This window comes from Prionailurus bengalensis, chromosome B4 (genome assembly GCF_016509475.1).
Source record: "Prionailurus bengalensis isolate Pbe53 chromosome B4, Fcat_Pben_1.1_paternal_pri, whole genome shotgun sequence".
In the NCBI taxonomy this organism is placed as follows: Eukaryota; Metazoa; Chordata; class Mammalia; order Carnivora; family Felidae; genus Prionailurus; species Prionailurus bengalensis.
The window spans coordinates 47,127,292-47,142,314 of record NC_057358.1 but is presented as its reverse complement, the minus strand read 5'-3'; positions in this window follow the sequence as shown (position 1 = coordinate 47,142,314).

The window sequence follows — 15,023 nt, the reverse complement described above, 5'->3', positions numbered from 1 at the left end:
CATGCAGTTTGTGGCCTTTTATATCTGGCTTCTTTCACTTAGCATCATGCTTTCAAAGTTCATCTCTGTGTAGCACGTATAAGTACTTTGTTCCCTTTTACTGTGGAAAAATATTCCGTTGTAAAAATTTACCACAATTTGTTTATTCATTCATCACTTGATGAACATTTGGGCTGTTTCCACCTTTTGGCCGATTATGAATAATGCTGCTACAGACATTTGTGTACAAGCTTTTGGGTCTTCTTTTCTCCTGGGTGCTTCTTTCCTTTTTTGTGTGTTTTCTTTTCTCTTGGCTATATAGCGAGAAGTAGAAATACTGGGTCATGAGGCGACTCCGTGTTTAACATTTCGAGGACGTATCAAACTGTTCTCCAAAGCGGCTGTACCATTTTACTGTCCCACCAGCAATGTATGAGAGTTCCAGTTCGTCCACGACAATCCTCAGCCACACTTTTTTTTTTTAATTTTTTTTTTCAACGTTTATTTATTTTTGGGACAGAGAGAGACAGAGCATGAACGGGGGAGGGGCAGAGAGAGAGGGAGACACAGAATCGGAAACAGGCTCCAGGCTCCGAGCCATCAGCCCAGAGCCCGACGCGGGGCTCGAACTCACGGACAGTGAGATCATGACCTGGCTGAAGTCGGACGCTTAACCGACTGCGCCACCCAGGCGCCCCTCAGCCACACTTTTGTATTACCTGTGCTTCTTATAATGGCCATTCTTGTGGGTATGATAGAGTATCAGACATTTGTTGTTTTGCTTCTTTTGTTGTTGTTGTTTATTGAAATGTAATTGACACACAATTCCTATTAGCTTCAGGTTTACATTATAGTGATTTGGTGTTTTTATGCATTACAAAGTGATCCCCACAGTAAGTTTAGTTATCATCTGTCACTACAAAAAGTTATTACAATATTCTTGGCTATATTCCCCGTTCTATACTTGTTGTCCCCATGATTTATTTCTTTTCTCACTGGAAATTTGTACCTCTTAATCTCCCTCACCTATTTCACTCATCCCCCAACACTTTCCCACTGTGGTAACCAACAGTTTATATTTCCTGTATCTATGAATCCGTTTCTGTTTTGTTTGTTCATTTGTTTTATTTTTTAGGCTCCCGATATAAGTGAAGTCATATGACCTTTGTCTCTGACTTATTTCACTCAGCATAATAAGGTCCATCCATGTTGTCACAAATGGCAAGATCTCATTATTTTTCGTGGCTGAGTAATATTCCATTGCATATATAGATCACTTCTCTATGCATTCCTCCATCCGTGGACACTTAGGTTGTCTCTGTGTCTTGGCTTTGTAAATTATGCTGCAATGAACATAAGAGTGCACATATGTCTTCAGATTAATGTTTTCATTTTCTTCAGGAGCAGAATTGCCGGATCACATGGTATTTTTATTTTTAATGTGTGTGTGTGTGTGTGTGTGTGTGTGTGAAACCTCCATACTGTCTTCCGTAGTGACTGCACCAGCTTTCCTTCCCACCAACAATGCACGAGGGTTCCTTTTCTCTATATCCTCATCAACACTTGACATTTTTTGTCTTTTTGGTAATAGTCATTCTGGCAGATGTGAGGTGACATCTCATTATGGCTTTGATTTGCATTTCCCTGATGATTAGTGATGGTAAGCATCTTTTCTTTCTTCCTTTTTTTTTTCAGGTATAGAATTTAGTGATTCAATACTACCATACAACACTGAGTGCTCATCCCAACAGGTGTGCTCCTTAGTGCCCATCACCTATTTCACCCATCTCTCCACCCACCTCCCCTCTGAGAACCATCAGTTTGTTTCTTGGTTCAGACCAAGAGTCTGTCTATTGGTTTTCCTCTATTTTTTTTTTCTCCCTGTGTTCATTTGTTTTGTTTCTTAAATTCCACATATGAAATCATATGGTATTTGTCTTTCTCTGACTGACTTACTTCACTTAGCATAATACTCTCGTGCTCTATCCATGTCATTGCAAATGGCAGGATTTGATTCTGTTTTATGCTTGAGTAATATTCCGCTGTGGCAGGATTTGATTCTGTTTTATGCTTGAGTAATATTCCGCTGTGTGTGTGTGTGTGTGTGTGTGTATGTATATATGTGTGTGTGTGTTTATATGTGTGTGTGTGTGTGTGTATATATATACATATATATATACATACCACATCTTCTTTATCCGTGCATCAGTGAATGCACATTTGAGCTCTTTCCATAATTTGGCCATTGTTTTTTGGGGCTTTTGGGGGGGTTTGGGTTTTCTTTAAATATAATTTATTGTCAAGTTAGCTAATAGACAGTGCCTTATGTTCGTCCATCCTCCAATAAATCCCAGAATACAGGTCAGCAGCCCATGACCAGAGATGCGTTGCTGATGCCATGAAGGACATGGTGTTGATCATAGGCAAAACTATCAGGTAAACCTCTTATCAGGGCTCCTCTCCCCCTCAAACCAAATGAGATCTTTGTGAAAAAGTTTTTAAATGGCCAAACGCTACATAAGCATAAAGTATTACTGTCACCTTTAAATTTTGTGAGCCCCCACAGAAATACTTTTTATCTTAATCCCACACATCCTGCCTTCCATATTCACCAGCCCAGCCCCTATTTTGCATATAGTAGGCTCTCAGTAAAAACATATTGATGTTACTATTGATTTTTACACCTTAAGGATATCCCTTCGAAGAATACTTTCTAAAAGCTGAAAAGATTGTACCTAACCCATAACTGCAGCAGGCTAGGAATGGATGGGGTTCCTGCAGTAAACCTTTTAAGATCAACTCTACCTATGCGCTCCAGAGCACTCGAGACATGCAGAGCCATTTGCTTTTTCTAGAATGCAGCTGCTGTTTCTTACTTGCCCACGCATTCTCCCTTCACTACTCCACGTTTGCCTGGCAATTGGCCTCCGAAACAGACCTCAGGCATCACCTTCTGGAAAGGTGTCTCTACCCAAGACCCACCTAACTCCTAACTGCATTTCCACGCTTAGACGAGCTAGCACCCTGCTGTAATCAGTGATCTTCATTTCCTCTATGGGTGGTAAACTCTTCGAAGCTCACAATTTATCGGGCTTTGTCTCCCAGCACCTGACCCAGTGCCTGGCACATTAGTGGTGCTCAGTCGATGTTAAATGACTGGTGCCAAGAGCTTTTGCAAGAGAGGCTGGAATGAGGAATGGAAATGCCAATTCAAGTCATTGTCTCCCAAAGTCTTACTTCAGCTCCCGAATGGATAGTCCTGGAGTACTTCTCTGTATTCCTTACCAGGAAGTTTAGCCAGGCCATTCAACAGCTTTGGTGGGTCAGGTGTCTTCCACAGCTACCAGCAAATGGAACTCACCATCCAGTGGTGATAATTTCATCTCCCCCCACCGCTTATTTTTAAAAAGTCATGATGTACGAGTACACACGCAGAAAAGTACGTAAACCACACGTATATGTTTAACAAGTAAATGAATAAAAATAAAAAGAACGCCAAAATATCCACCAGCCAGGACAAAAGGAACACCGTCAGCATCATAGAAGATCCCATGGGCCTCTTCCTGATGACAACGTTGCCCTTTCTCCCTACAGATGACCACTGTGCTTTCGTGACCATATTTCCTTGCCTTTTTCTAGGGTTTTACCACTCATGTATGCATAACTGTAAACAATAAAATTTTGCTTCCCATTTTTGAAGTTTATATAAATGGGACTATTCTATCCCTATTCTTTCATCTGACATTGGGTTGGTGGGATTCATCCACGTACCTGCACATGTTGGAGTACTGTCATTGCTGTGTAATGTTCCATTCTGTGAATAAACTACAAAGTAATTCATCTGTTCTTTTGTCCACGGGTATTTTCGTCATATCAAAGTGGTAGGTGCCACAAACAGTGCTGTTATAAATATGCTTGTGTTTCTTGGTGCATCTGAACAAAATCTGGTAGGGTATATACCTAGGGATTCTATTTCTGGGTATTTATATTTCTTGGTAATATGTTAAATAATGCATAACTGATTTCTAGGTGGGTGCACTGACACTCTGATCAGCAGTCAGGAAAGTTCCCAATGTTCTATCATCTCTTGCCTGTCAGATTTGAAGAGCTTTTGTCCATCTAGTGAGTATGGAAGGAATCCCATCCTGATCCTATTTGATTTCACTGAAAATTTACCTTATATCTAAGTGGCAATCATACTTCCTTTTGGTGAAGTGTCTGTTTAAGACTTGTGCCCATTCTTCCTATGGGTTCTCTGCCTCTTATGGGTGATTTGGGGGGTTTCTTTCAATATGTTGAGTACCAATCTGTTGTTTGCTGTGTGTGTTGCAGTGTGGTTTATACTTTTTCTTTTTTATGTTGCCATTTGTTGAAGAGAATGTCTTGATTTTAATGTAGAGAAAATTTACAAATGTTTTTCTTTGTACTTCATGTTTTTTGTGCGGCTTATTTAGGAAATCCTCGCCCCAAGATCATAACAGTATCTTTCCTTATCGATTTTCCTTCTCCCCTCCACCTCTCAACCCAGGGAAACCAACTTTTATAGTAAGGTATGAGGTATAAAATCCAACTTTATTTTTTCCATGTGGATACCTCATTGCCCCAGCAATTTCCTGAAAAATCCTTGCTTTCCCCACGGATCTTGATGTCTGGGAAAGCCAGTGAGTTCTACTTTTTCAAGAGTGTCTGGGATATTCTTATGAACTCTTTGCATATCGATCTGAATTTGAAAATCAGCCTGCTAAGTTAAAACCACAACACCAACAACAGAAGTTTATGAAGTTTTACTTGGGTCTGCATTAAATTTATAACCTTTGGAGAACAAGTGACATCTTTCAAAAAACTGACTAATCTGATTCATAAATTTGGTGCTGTCTCTCCACTTAAGGTCATTTTCTTTTTTAATGTCTCTCAATAACATTTGATAATTTTCTTGGTAGACATCTTAGACAAAAGTATTTTGTTAGCGTTATTGCCAAGGATATCATCTTGCTTTATGTGATTGTGGATGGTAGCCCTTTTATTTCATTTGCAATTTGTCGCTTGATTATATGAATGAAATTTATTGCTTAAGTATTGAATATGAGTACTATAACCATGTCAAACCCTCATAATAATTATAGTGATCTATCTATGAGTTCCTTTGGATTTTCTATGTGTAATTATATCATCTGTGAATAGTGACAGTTATTTTCCTCAACTTTTTAATTCTTATACCTTTTATTTCTTTGTATTGTATTAATGAGCTGGCAAGCAACTCCAGGCCAAGGTTAAATAGAAGAAGCCCAAGTGGGAATTCTTTTTTTGTTTCAAATTTCCAAATGAGAATGATCAAAGTTTCAACATTGAGTGCGATGTTTGCAATAAAATTGTAGCAGATTGCCTTTGTAAAATTAAGGAAATTTCATTCTATTTCTATTTTCGTAAGAGTTTCATTATGAATGGATGTTGACTTTTACCAAATACTTTCTCTGCATCTCTGTGATATGCCATTTTTCCCACTTTTTCTTTTAAATTTTTTTTTTCAATGTTTATTCATTTTTGGGACAGAGAGAGACAAAGCATGAACGGGGGAGGGGCAGAGAGAGGGAGACACAGAATCGGAAACAGGCTCCAGGCTCCGAGCCATCAGCCCGACGCCTGACGCGGGGCTCGAACTCACGGGCCACGAGATCCTGACCTGGCTGAAGTCGGACGCTCAACCGACTGCGCCACCCAGGCGCCCCTCCCACTTTTTCTTTTAATGTGATGAATTACATGAATCACTTTTCCAAAGTTACACTAATCTTGCATTCCTAAGATAAACCCAAATTAGTCATGGTGTATTTTTTATGCATGTTGCTGGATTCAGTTTACTAATTGCAGTTTATGTTTTGCATTTACATTCACGAGTGAGACTGGGCTTTAATTTTCCTTTCTCATTTTGTCTTAGTTGAGTGTTAGAATCAAGATTACGGGTAGTGTCATAAAGCATAATGAAAGATTTGCCCCATTAACTCAATTATCTGAAGGAATGGGTATAAATTGCAAATCTTTCTCCCATGAACATTTATAGAACTTTTTGGTAAAACTATCTGGGCTTAGAGAGTCCTGGATAAGAAGGTTTTGTTTTACTGGTTAGAGAAAAATTCAAAATTCTTATTTCTTCATGAGAAGGGTTTTGTATATTATATATATATTTCCAAGAATGTATACATTTTTTATTTATCTTCAAACATATTGGCATTAAGTTGTTCATATAGCCTATTATTATCTTCTCAATGTGTGCAGTAACAGTAGTAATATATACTTTTTCATTCCTGGTATTATTTGTGAATTTCTTCTCTTTTTTTTTAATCAATTGCACCAGAAGTTGTCAGTTTTATTCACATTTTTGAAGAACTATTGGTTTTGTTTGTTTTCTTGATTATATTTCTATTTGGTATAATAATTTTCTATTCCATCAATTTCTTTCTTGTTTTCTTTCTTGTATTTTCGTTGTTTTTGTATTGCTTTGTTTCATCTAGTTCCTGAAATTAGAATTTCTAGCCTTTCTTTTTTTTCTAATTCATCCTTTTGAGGCTATAAATTTCCCTCAAGATAATGTTTTAACTGCATCTCTTGGTGTTCTGTAACTAACTTGTAAGAAAGAAAGAAAGAAAGAAAGAAAGAAAGAAAGAAGGAACTACAAGAAAGAAAAGGAAAAGGGAGGGGAAAGGAGGGAGAGGAGAGGGGAGGGAAGGGGAGGGGAGGAGAGGGGAGGGGAGGGGAGGAGAGTAGTGGAGAGGGGAGGAGGAAAAAAGGAAAAATCCTGATATGTAGCATGCCAGGTCCATGTATCTGTGTTGTAAGTACTCCACCATGACTGATTTCAAGCTACTAGTGAGTTAACAACCAGCTATTTCTAGAATTTTTAGAAATTTCTTGAATATTTAACAATTGGCTCCAGCTCCAGCATGCTACTGGCTGTATGTCTCAGATTTTAAATAGCATTTTCACAATTGTTTAGTTCAAAATATGTTCTGATTAACACTAAACTTTCTTTTTGGCTATACTTCTTTGATTATTTAGAAGTGTCTAAATTTCTAATCAAATGAGAATATTCTAGTTAACTTTTGTTTTTTTATTTCTATCTTAATTGCATTTTTATTAGAGGTCATGTTTAATATGATTTCAATTCAATAAAATTTATTGAGATTGAATCAACATCCAGAAATAGTTGATTCTTATAAATATTATATGTGTGCCTGAAAGGAATATGTTTTCTGTAATAGTTTAATGCAATGCTCTATATCCAGCCATTAGGTCAACTTTTTATCTGGTTTAAATTTATCATTATTAGGGGCGCCTGGGTGGCGCAGTCAGTTAAGCGTCCGACTTCAGCCAGGTCACGATCTTGCAGTCCGTGAGTTCGAGCCCCGCGTCAGGCTCTGGGCTGATGGCTCAGAGCCTGGAGCCTGTTTCCGATTCTGTGTCTCCCTCTCTCTCTGCCCCTCCCCTGTTCATGCTCTGTCTCTCTCTGTCCTAAAAATAAATAAACGTTGAAAAAATAAATAAATAAAAATAAATTTATCATTATGAGTTTTTCTGTAAGATGTATCTATGACTGAAAGAGGTGTATTAAAATCTCCCATTCTGACTGTTATTTTTTCCTTCATATACTTCTGTTGATTTTAAGTTTATATATTCTGAAGCTTTATTTTTTAGGTTTTTTCCATATTTTAAATTATAATATTTTTGTTAATTAAAACATGTCATTTGTGAAATTATACTCTTTATCTCTAAAAATGTTTAGTCTATTTTGCTTCATAGTTCATGAAGCCTTCCAAGATAACTGTCAATTAGTTTTTTCCTGCTATATTTTTCCCATCCTTTTATCTTTCGCTTTTTGGTATCCTTATGTTTTAGACATGTCTCTCAAAAATAATATATACAGGAATATATATCATATATAATCTAGCCAGAAAATCTTTGAGCTTTGTTGTTGTTGCTGTTTGCTAGAGCCCTTAACCCATTTAAATTTGTGTAAGTTCTAATATTTTGGGGTTAAAAATCTGCCATGTTATTTTGTGCTTGTATTTGCCCTACTAATATGTTTCTTTTTCTTTCCTTTATTTCCTTCCTCTGAATTTATTTATTTTTATTTGTTAGGGAGTTATACACTCTATTTCTATTCTACTATTTACTCTAAAAAATACACTATACAGGGGCACCTGGGTGGCTCAGTCGGTTAAGCATCCGACTTCGGCTCAGGTCATGATCTCGCGGTTTATGGGTTTGAGCCCAGCGTCAGGCTCTGTGCCGACAGCTCAGAGCCCGGAGCCTGTGATTCCCTCTCTCTCCCTCTATTCCCCACTTGCTCTCTGTCTCTGTCTAAATAAGTAAATAAATGTTAATTTTTTAAAATAAAAACCACAATATACATAATTTATATAATTTTTAAAATTAACCAATACTCATGTCTATTACAGATAGTATAAAGACCCTAGAACACTTAACTTTATTTTCTCCCACCAATTTATATGGTTTTTTTGGTGGATGTTTTCTTTTTTATTTTTTTAATTTTTTTTAATGTTTATTTATTTTTGAGACAGAGAGAGACAGAGCATGAACAGGGGAGGGTCAGAGAGAGAGGGAGACACAGAATCCAAAACAGGCTCCGGGCTCCGAGCTGTCAGCACAGAGCCCGAGGCGGGGCTCGAAACCACGGACCGTGAGATCATGACCGGGCTGAAGTCGGACGCTCAACCGACTGAGCCACCCAGGTGCCCCTTTTTGGTGGATGTTTTCATTCTTTTTTTTTTTTCTTTTCAATTTGATCGGACTTACGTTACTATTGTTTCAACAATCAAGTATACTTATAATGGAATGCATATTCATAATTTGGTCCTTCCTTTCTTCCTTTGAGAAGAAGACCTGCCTGAAGGCAGATGTGTGTCATAAAGACTGGAAACCCGGAACGGATGGTGAGACAAGCCTCACGGTGAACACCAGGTGCTTGCTCTGATTGATGCAGCCAGATTCATGGGGCCATCTGAGAGCTGATGGTCAAGGCAGAGCTCTGGTCAGAGTTAGGAGAGAAGACAGAAGCCAGGAAGTCTAACTAATGAGAGGAGCCAAATTTTAGGCGAGCAGTTGGGAACCAGGGACTGGGGCAAGCAAGGGACAGGGAGGACCCAGCAAGTTGTCCTGAGCACAGGTATAAGGCATCACAATCTACAAATTGAGGCAACTCCCAGTACAATCAGGGAGCATCTTACTTGCCATCTGCTGAGGGGGGCATGAGCCCACCGATGTGGCCAATAAGTAACGCCAGAGAGCTGGAGGCTGAAGAGAAATAGGGGTCAACAACAAGAGCAGATCCTATTGTATCTGTCGACACTTTCTGTTCAAAGTACTGATCTCCAGAGCATAGCACAATACCCAGCACTTCATAGGCACTCAGTAAATGCCTGTTGATTTATTTGCTACCTCTTATTAAATAAATGGGACTATGCCAGCCTTTAGAATGATAAAAACATGGATTGTACCTGTTTCCTAACCTCAGGGCACTTATATTTAGGGGTTGAGATCAACATTTAACTACAATATAAAGCAGGATGACATCATGCTAAGCAGAGCTTAAAGTGCCAGGGTGGAGCCATGAGCTCTGCATGAGATTATCAAGGAAGGCTTCAGGTAGGACGAGGCAGGCTTGTTGTCACTGTCATGTCCTTGTCATTGTCATGAAGATGACAGCGTCAGGGGCCTCACTAATATTCTGAACCTGTGCTTCCTGAGATACTAGCACCGGAGGTCAGGGTGGGACTTGCTCTGGGGTGGCTGGGACTTGCACAGGGGAAAGTCTGGCAAACAAGAGAGAGAGAGACTCCTTCTCTTCCCCTCTTTCCCCCCACCAGCCACCTGGGAGCACGGTTGTCTCTGCTTCTTATTACTTTCCTTCCCATCCTGCGATACTTGTCATATTCTATCTTGTATTCCAGAGAAACACATCCTGGGCCATTCGAAGCTTGTGAGACTGGGAAACGAACCAAGGCAGATTCGTAAGGATCCCCAAAGCCCTTGATGACAAACATTACTGGGATTCGGCACTAGGTGGAGGGCCAGCGGTGGCGTTTACCACTTCCTCTCCCAGCCTAGACCCTACTGAGTTTTCACTGCAGCAAAGAAAGCAAGTGATGGGCGTACTGTGTAGCTTCCACACTCTATGCAGGAAGCCTCCAGGTCTGCTCCGACACTCAGCTTTCTCAGAATCCCATGTTAGCACCCGAGAAGTCTCTAGAAGGAGAAGCAACACAGAGACGCTGTCTGGGATTCTCTCACCTACAGCTTCCTGCCTATCAATAGTATCCCAGGACCCCAGACCGAGCACACGTAAAGCACAGCAGCACAGGCAGGAGCCCTCAGATTATTAGCGGGGTCCCATGTTCTATCAAGCAGCAAAAGATAACCTTTACCTGTGTCACTTCACAACCTGCCACCTTGTCCACAAGACTTTCCCTGTGATAGTTCCTTTCTTCGTACTGTTTTTGAACCTCTATTTAACACCTTTCCATCCCACCTTAGAGTTTCATATAGTTGATGTGTTGTCACCCACGAAGACTAGAAGAGTCTCGCGCGTAAAATCATGTCACATCTGTAACATCACAGAGCTTAGTATAGTGCCACTCATCAAGTAATAGTCAAATTGCAGGTCAGCCAACAAATAGTTACGGTCGAGTGTTAAATGCCAGGAGCGTGCTACACTCAGAGACGTCCCATGGGAAGTAGCTTCCTCCCAGGGTTTGACTAATGCGCTCGTTTCCTGGGGCTGCCCTAACAAGTATGATAAACTGGGTGACTTAAAAGGCAGAAACGTATTGTCCCACAGCTCTGGAGGCCGGAAGTCCAAATCACTTGTGTTGGCTCCTTCTGAGGCCGTGAGGCAGAATCGGTTCCAGGCCTCTGTCCCAGCTTCCGGGAGTCTCCGGCATTCACGGGCTTCCAGATGGTGTTCCACCTATGTTTTCATTTGGCTCCATGATTAAGGTAATGTAATGAATATAAATGCATCTGAATAGTGTGGCTGTGTGCATGAAATGTTTTTATATATCAATTCCCCGTGTAGAATTCACTTTATCCCTCTGGTTCTGCCATTTGCCATGTTGTGTGTGTTTCGAGCGGTTGTAGTTGGTGTGACGGTGCCATCTTGGTGTGTTCACTACCTCCTCCGGTTTTGCAGAGGTGAGGCGCTGCCTGATGTGATAGGGTGCCCTTTGTGACAGGTTGGTGGGGCCTTTGATCAAGAAGAGAGAAGTCAGCACAGATGGGCTCTCGGAAAAAGAGATTGAAGTCTCAGCCATCAACTCCTCCTAAAACATTATGTAAACTCATTTTCCATTCTGCAAGCATGGTCTTCTGTCCTGGATTGACAACTCCTGGGAGAGCGGCCTCTGCAGTCTGCTCAAGGCTAAGAGGAGAGTTTGTCACATGTCACCTTCACTCAGGCACCACATAATCCTTTAGCTTGCCCCAGCTGTGACCCAGCTGCCACTTTTGAGAAGGGCCACATGGCCGTGTGCAAACAACGGATGCTTTGCAGATGTTTTTGGCATCAGCGATGGTGCTGATGGAAGCGCTGGTGATGCTGGTAGAACATTCTGGAGGTGATGGTCATAGTAATGGTGACAGCGATGGTAGGAAATGTAGTATCTTAATCTATAGCTTTAGTGAGTGTCACAGGAGCCTGAAGTCTGGTGACAGGTGGAGTCAGGCTGTAGAACTTCTAATGTCCATTCTAACGTCTGGCCCAGGACGCTTCCTATAGTAGATTCTAAGTCGAGATCTGACAATTGGACAGATATTCAATATGATCATTTCCTATCAACCTCACAGCTCCCTGCTTAGGAATTGAATCCTCACTCCGCAACTTATTAGCTCTGTGACCCCACAGAATTTATAGGAACAGATTTTGGCACTCTACCTGGACAGAGTAAGCTGTCAATTTATGAGCTCTGTTCATAGAATTATTATCCTCACTTGGAATTTAGTAAAAAAAAGAAACACCTGATGTCTCTATAGGCTAGTCATAGAGACGGAGAACCTCTTTGGCCACTTCAAACAGCAGCACGCAATGGGTGAACTGCAAAGGCCCTGACATTCCGCAGTCAGCACCCTTCTGTTTCTGCCCCTACGCAATGCTAACGGTGGGGTTGCAATGAAGGTGGCAAGTTTATAAATGACCGGCATGCCGATATGTGACTCAGCAATGAAGAAAGAACTGGAATTGTTGGTATTGATTCATTAAATCAAACTTCATTAGCTGTGACTAATGTCTCTAAGCCCTCTGTCTTCGGGAAGGAAGGACCAAGCACCTGACCTCAGATGCCACCTTCACCTCCCTATTGGGGCACTTTTCAGAGACGGGAGGCACGAAGTTGTAGATGAGGTCAGTGCCTCATCTACAAACGAGATTCTCTGCTAACGTGGGCTAGATTGCCTTTCCAATGTTTCTTGTCTATTTCTTTTTCCTGACTGCGGATTGCTCCTTCATACTCTCTCCCCATTCCCTCAGTGAGGTGTTAGACTGATTCATCTCATTTCTTCCTGAATGAGAAGAGGAACAATTTTAAGGAAAAGGTCAGGTCCATTTAAAATTCCTTATAAAGGCATCTCGGAGCTTGCAAGAGAGTGGTAGCAGCCTTTCAAGTAGCTGGCTCAGAGGAGAAACACTGCCCATCCTTGGTGTTAAGTCAGAAATTACTCATCAAGGTTGAAAATCTTCTATCTCTTGTATACACACGCACGCACGCACGCACGCATGCACACAACAGGCCTTCAGATTTAACAAACATTTTTAAACCAGCTCTTGAGGATGAGGTGACAGTTTAGGTAAAGAGACAGGTGCACAGGAGAGAACTGTGCCCTAGGCAGGGTGATCAGTACTCTGCTGGAGGTACAACGGTTTGCTGTGAGAACCCGAATGAGGCCAGCTGGGACGCTTGGAAAAGTCAGCTGCAGCCCATTTTAATCAGGGCTTTGTTTTTCCCAGCTTTGTTAGTAGCTGATTGTCTCAATTTTGTTGGGATCTGAATCAGCTGTTAGCATTGTGGAACTAACTAGACCAGCTATGTCTCTACATTCTTCTTAATAATAGCTCACATTTATTTCGTGCAGCTTTCCCACACAGCCTCTACATGCATTATTTCATTTTATCCTCCCACTATCCCTGTGAACTTGCTCTGGCAGAAAGTACGGATGGCCCAGTGCTGAGCTCAATGCTGCCACCCAGTAGAAACTCACCGGGTTTTGTTGAATGGGGTTGGCTGGCCAGCTGGATGAAGGAAATTACCTATTTAGGTTAAGTGACTCTCCCAAAATGCCACGGGTCTTTAATACCAGAACTGGACCAGAATGTCCACTCTGTCACCATGTGCCACATAGGCAGGGATCAGCCAGTCCCAAGGTGGGACTAGCCCTCTGCCCTGAACTATTTGACCTTACTGCAGTTGGCGTATTTTTCATAGGGCCGCCCGCCATGATTATTTTCAGTTTCCATACTGATTTTCAGGTTTCAGGATAACAATCAAAGAAACATTTTCTTTTGGTTATCAGTATCATCACCATAGTTACCAAAACTCATTTGGTAAGAGTATATGGCAAAAAGGCATAGGACATTTGCATTGATCAAAATCACCTTTTTGCACTTCCATTCTTTGACCATACGGACTTCCCACTACTAATGGCCCTAAACTTCAAGTGAAACGGGTTATATCTTCTTTATGTTAATTATATTTAAGCCCACATTTTTATTCAAAAGATAATATAGCCACAACCTTAAAGACATGGGAAAAATCACTTAAAGTCTGACGGCATTAATACCAGCTTCATCTTCCCATATCACCTTCCCAGGTTTGTTGTCGAGCAACGTGATAGTTAAGATGCTAGTTTTGGACTCTTTTTTAAGCTTTTTTAATCAGTTACCAGTCTATTATATTTTCCATATAGCTCCATTCACATTATAACTACCATTTTAATAACTGCATAATATTCCACCATAGTGATGCACCACGATTTACTGAACCTTGTACCTCGTTGTTAGACATTACGTTATTTCCAGTTATTTGTTATTATGATAGCATTGCAGTGAAGATATTTTAATTACAGACCACAGTGTTTCGCTTGGATGCCCATGACTCATCAGGATGCCCAGATAGGAAGCTTGATTTGTAAAATTCAACAATGTTCATTGTATAGAAACCTATGCTTGATGTTGTGTTGTGGATACTAGAATATTGCAAGACACAATTCTCTCCTTCAGGAAACTCACAGCTTTGCTGGGAATGGGGTAAATGAGCATGGGGCCATGGAAGCTATAGAGGAAGGTGCAGTAAAATACCCTCATACAGCATACACACAAAAGGCCCTGAGCACCTCGAAAATGTGAACGTCAAGGGAGGTGATTGGAAGGTAGAGAGGATGAAGCGCAGTGTCTGCTTTCTTGGTGTTCTTACCTCCCCTGGGGCCTGGGTGCCTGCCCTCGCCCATGCCCACTACTTACCCAGTCCCAAGAAATTAGTGATGGGGAATAGGTGAGCCCCAAACTGTCAGGGGGAGGGATAAGCTGAGGGAATCAGAGGAGAAAGACAGCTCACAGAATTGGGTCTCAGACCTAGAATTGCACTAAACAGGGCAGGAAACACCCTCGGGGCCAAGGCATGGGCAAGATGCTCCAGGGGAAACAGGCCTCCGTGTTGGCCTCACCCCTTCTACAAGGTAGAAACTGTCCGGAAGCATATTAATCCTATTGAACAGCATGATAATGCTTCATTTGGATACCATTTAGCGAACATTTCTTAGATAGCCACAGGGCTTCTGCATTCCGGGAGCTGTGCTAGGCTTTTAGGTACACATCTGAACAAAATGTGGCTATTTGAAAAAATCTTACAATCCGTTTAAGGAGACAGACTTAACCAACAACTGTCTATCTACAAGATAGAGCACAACGAAATCAGTGCTAAAACTAGAGTGGCGCATTTGACTGGGGCAGTCGACAAAAGAGTCTGAACAGATGTGGTATTTGAGTG